Raw genomic sequence first — 5,848 nt, forward strand, 5'->3', positions numbered from 1 at the left:
AATGCAAAGAAGAGTGAATTCTTTTGCCGGACCGTAGTATTTCTCGGCAGGCGCTTTGACGGCAAGACAAAGAGTACCAAGGAAGAAAGTGTGCAGCGAATCAGATCTCTTGCGAAGCCCCATGACGTTCATTCCCTTCGTGTGTTTTTAGGCCTTGCAGGACACTTCAGAGCATTTATAAAAGACTACGCTAAAAAGACGAAGTGTCTCACCACCTTGACCCAGAAAGGCGTCCCGTTCCTGTGGTCTGACGAATGTGAACGAGCCTATTTGGAACTGGTTACAATCATTTCTTCAGACCCTGTGCTAACGCTGCCAGATTTCACGTTACCCTTCGAGCTCTACACCGATGCTTCACACTACGGAACTGGAGCTGTTCTTTACCAGAGAGATGACAAGGAGCCGGCCTCCCGACAACTACAAGTAATCGGATACTCTTCGTACACGTTTACGAAAGCCCAAATTAATTACTGTACCACCGAAAAAGAAGCTCTGGCAGTTGTCATGGCCCTGAGATATTTCAGGACATACTTGGAAGGCAGATGTTTTAAGTTGTTCACCGACAACCAGGCCTTGACTCATCTGCTTCATCTCGCACAGCCAAAGGGAAGAATTGCACGATGGACAAGCGAGATCCAACAGTACACCTTCGAGGTAGCTCATCGCCCTGGACAAAATCACCAGGATGCTGATGCCTTGTCCAGACTGCATATACCCCAAGAGACAGAAGCTGAACACGTCAACTTCATAAGGCTGTGGGAAGGCACAGGAAAGTTGACATTTAAGAACGGAAAGGTACACGTACCGGCGACAGAAGTGCAAGCTATTCTGAGGCTGTACCATAACAGTCCAGAATCTGGAGGACATGATGGATTTTGGAGAACGCACAGAAAGCTCACTGCAAGATTCACTTGGCCGAACATGAAAGCGGATGTCGCTAACTACATTAAGACATGCCACGAATGCCAGCTCTTCAAAGCAAAGTTTAGGCCACGAGGGAATAAGATGGTAATGCCGGTGTACTCGAAGGTTCCTTTTGAAGTACTTCACCTCGACTTTGCGGAAGTCAAGAAGAAAGGCCAGGGCGTGCGAAAAACTCAAGCGTTTTTGGTTGCCGTGGACGAGTGTACACGCTATGTTGCTGCTAAGGCCGGCCGGGACGATGCGAATGCAGTAATATCACTCCTGGAGCGGAATGTTTTCAAGGATGTTAAAGTTATTGTTGCCGACAATGGACCAGCTTTTCGAAGTCTTAAGCTTCGACGATGGGCAGAAGAAAGAGGTATTAAACTACGTTTCCCAGCACCATACCACCCTGAAGCTAATTCTCTGGCAGAGAGGATGATTAGGGACTTGAAGATGTTTATGTCTTTATACCCAGACTTCAAAGGCGGGTGGAAGTGTGCTCTGAAGGCGGCTGTATCCCATCACAATCGCTCTTATACTGCAGGACTTGGATGCAGTCCCAACTTTGCGGCTTTCGGAAATTCAAGCTGGTTGCCTGCTGATCAAGAGCTTGGGTTGGTTGACAAGATCGTTCTCAAGGAAAAACCCATGGCAGAGGAAAAGAGACAACGATATCGCCAGACGGTGAAAAGGAACTTCGATAAGCGTCATCGATCAGATACCCGATGTGCAGCCTGGAAGCATGATTCTTGTGCGCAAAGGTCTCGACTCGAAGTCTCCGTTTACGGGTCCCTACTTCGTCACGAAGATGGCAAAACAACAAGGCATACTGAAGACAGTATATTACCAGGGACCTCGCGGCAAGATCGAAGAGGCGTCTCTCTCAAATATACTTCCATACCATCTCCGGAGAGATGGAAACAGGAGCCTGGGAGGATGTAGTGATCCAAAAGAACTGGTTGGAGAAGACGGAAAAGAGGACGCTAGAGGAAGAGGAAGAAGAAGCCAGAAGAAATGTAAATAAAATGGCTGAAAGCAAACTGCTTTCGTTGGAACTTTAAATCTATCTATCTATCTATCTATCTATCTATCTATCTATCTATCTATCTATCTATCTATCTATCTATCTATCTATCTATCTATCTATCTATCTATCTATCTATCTATCTATCTATCTATCTATCTATCTATCTATCTATCTATCTATCTATCTATCTATCTATCTATCTATCTAGCCGCCTACGTCTGGGTGCTCTCGGGATCGCCTCCTTAACTTGGTGTAGACAAAAATTGGTGTGGGAGGGCAAGAGGGCCTATTTAATATGGCTGTCTGGTCATGACATAAAGAGACACAGTTTCGCCTCAAGGGCGAAGCAATGAATGCAATAGCAAACGAATAGAGCTGACATTGGTATTCTAAATGCGAAGGCGTTAAGGAAAACTGACATCGGGAGCGTCGACTAATGCAAAGAATAAAAATGAGGATCCCAGCAGAAATGAGACCCAAGCATTCTGCGTGGCCGTCAGGCGTTCTACGACAGAGCCACGCCAGGTCTAGAAAGTGATTTGGAATAACACCGTATGCAGGCGTAATATGGTGCAACGTCAACTGTGGTTGTATTGCTGCATATTCAATTTTATAACAAAGCCATAAACACTACATATGCACTCCGATGATACAGGCGTCATGTCGGGTTAACGTCAAGTGTGGTTGCAGTGCTGGCTCCCCTTTTATAGCAGCCTCATAAACACTGCATTTGTATTCCCGTGATTCAGCAAGCTATATTCAAGCATATCTCGATGCCGGAGGCATACGGTAACTAAAGTTACGTATGATATTCGCATCATTACACTGTGCTCTTCGTTTCGTTAATACTGACGTATGAGCTGTAACGTGAGTGCTGACGTTACGTCAGTCCGTAAGTTGCCCTTTAAATGCCAGTGTTGTCGACGTGCCTGGTAAGCCGTCGATTTGCACACAACTACTACACTTACAGCACGTCGATCCACCTCGGAATGCTGGGCTCAGAGCCAAAACATTCAGCATAGAACTATCCGCTGACTTCTTCGCTTGAAACCGATTCCCACAAGGCGAGGGACCTGCCGAATTTTTTTATCGCTTCCATTCTGCGAACTATTTGAGGTGTTGTCAAAATTAGCTATCGCTTTCAATGTCCGCTCTGTTTCGATATAGAGCTATAATATCGGTGGCTTCGAGGGGATGTGTTTGAACGCCAGAAAGCCCACTTTGTTACGTCAACCGGATGGATCTATCGACGGCTCCGACGTTGGTAAACAATGAAGCTTAAGCCGCGAGTAGTACACGCATAATATCAATCCTCGCTATACCGAGAGTTGCAGAGAGCAGCATTGAGCGCGCTCTAGTTTTGCAATATTCGTGCACCTGACTTGCCTGATTGACAGATCAGGCGCAGTCTCCTGGACAACGTTATATAGCTTAGCGATTACGGGTAAGCAGTTTTTCATGACGAAAGAGACAAGACAGATGACAGTGGTTGTTAGAATTTAGAGGATCGAGTAATCCGGCCGACAAGACGGCGGTTGTTCAGTCTGATGAGCACTTGGCACCGTGAATAGACCGATCCGAGACTATTGTAGTTGTGCAATCCGTGTGACCAGCACTGACACAGCACACTTTACGGCTGATTGAGTTTTCATCACCTCAAGTCATACTTCTTTACTACAGTAAAATTAACTCCTCAATAAAGCCAGTTCCAAATCTGAGTAAACAGCGCAGCTGGCAAGCAATCGTGGGCACCTGGCGAACGCACATTGAGTTCTTACTTCATGTTGTTTCTCTTTCTTCTGTCTTTCATGTTTATTTGTTTATTTCTCTCTATATTGCCCTCTCTCCTTCTAACCTATACACCACTCGCTCTCCCCCTCACCTCCCTTCTTCATCCCCTTACTAAACTATGCTATAAAACGTTATGTCCTCTGCCTCACCCTAACACAAGTCCTCCTCATCCTCACTTTCCTTTCGCATCCCTTCCTAAATTATACTATATAAGGCTATACGCCATGACTCACCATCTACGCTCCGTTTCTTTCTCCAAACCCTCAGTTCCCTTTTCCACCCACTTGGCTATACAACACTATGCATGGCTATGGTATGCTAGGAGCTGCTTGGCACATACCCGCCGAGTATTCTGTCCACGACACCGGCCTTACTCCAACCATAAACACTTGCGCTGTTAAACTCGCGAATGAACTTTTCAATTTAACATGAGGGCAGTCATTTATCTTAAGTTGTAGTCTGTGCTAGTTTATGGTACGCCAATTGTTTCGGAAACCGCGAAAGCTGCAAGTCAGCGAAATATTAATCATCGAATTTTCAGGGTGATGTTCAAATTGACGGCACCCCACGCGCACGAAACGTGACCTCTCTGTTACGTAAGACGGTAAGTGCACGCGACAAGGAAGTGGTGAAATATGAATGAGGTCACGGCTTACGAGACTCGGGTCAGGAAAGAGAAGCATCCTGAAATGCACAAGTAGGCAGCCTATTGTTTGGGTGTGATGTGTGCTGCTTATCTGTTTCTTTGTTAAACTGTGCCGATGCGCGAAAAAGTACTTCGCCTATCTGCGAGAACAAGCGCAACAGTTGCTGACCCTGAGTTATTTCAGCTCAGAGAAAGGAAAGATTGGTATTGTGGTTTTCTTGCTGCTACCTAGAAAGAAACACATAACCACTAAAAGGTAAAGGTAAAGCGATCCGCTGGCGCAAGTGTGATCACTTGCCGCTTTTCACGGGAAGACGGCTGCGACGCGCCGCCATTGAAATTGTGTCACTACCTTGTCAAGGGTAGTCCTGGTCTGACGTAAAAGAGTGGTTGTGTTTCGAGCGCGCGGGCTTGATCAGTTTCAATATCACCTTCAAAATTCGATTATGAATATGTTGAATTACATGATGCAACTTCCGGGATTTAAAAAAACGGGTATTTCATAAATTGTCTTGCGCTACAACTTTGATATAAGCAACCGCCCTCAAATCATTAATTAAAAGGTTTAGTAATGAATTTTCGTTAATTAGCCGCCAAAGTATCATTTCAGCTCGCGCAAAGTATTTCGGCATCGACGTAGAGTTCGTGTGCGGAAACGAGACAAGCCTTACTGTTACAGGTTTTTCATAAAACAAATATGTTGTCTAAAATAGGAAACGTTGTATAGTAAACGGCAAACATGTACGGCAAGAGGTATAACATGGTCAGAGAAGTACATCATTAGTTCTCCATTTTAACAAAAAAGTGTTTTATGCCGGGGTCCACCAATATCAGCATGTTTGTGTACAGCGCGAGGAACGACGAAGACCGAAAGAAAGATGCTGCCGTACCAACTAGCCCAACTTTCAATACTGGTCAACCAATACTTTCATGAAGTACTTCCGTCTCGGAAGTACGTCCGCAAAATGAATGCCGTCAGATGGCAAAGGAAAAAAAACTATAAGATAAAGGTCCGTTGACGGGAATTGAACCCATGACCTCTCGATCCAGGACAATGGCTGGCGGGCGTTTGGCCCAGTGAGCTACCGCCTTGTTTTCCTTTCTTTATTGCCTATGTACATGCATACAGCAGTGACAAACAAATATATACCGAACAAAGGACAAAAAAAAATTAAAAAGTACAGTTTACAGGCTTCTTAAAATTGCTTCATCTGTAGAAGGCTTTCTACTTGATGAAGCCATTCAGGTACATCTTGCTGAACCTTTTGTGTTTCCACAAATGAACAATAGATTCAGAGAAGTAGTGTCGAACCGGACGTGCATTAATATCAGCATGGCGCACCGCCATTCTTGACTGCCATCTACTGTGCAGGCCCAGTAACATAACAAGATCGAACGGTACCCCTTCCTCATTTTCAACTGGGAGAAATCTGATGCCGTAGGCGTCGACTGAGCTACCGCCAAACACATTACGAAGG

Source organism: Rhipicephalus sanguineus, chromosome 7 (genome assembly GCF_013339695.2).
Source record: "Rhipicephalus sanguineus isolate Rsan-2018 chromosome 7, BIME_Rsan_1.4, whole genome shotgun sequence".
Taxonomy (NCBI): domain Eukaryota; kingdom Metazoa; phylum Arthropoda; class Arachnida; order Ixodida; family Ixodidae; genus Rhipicephalus; species Rhipicephalus sanguineus.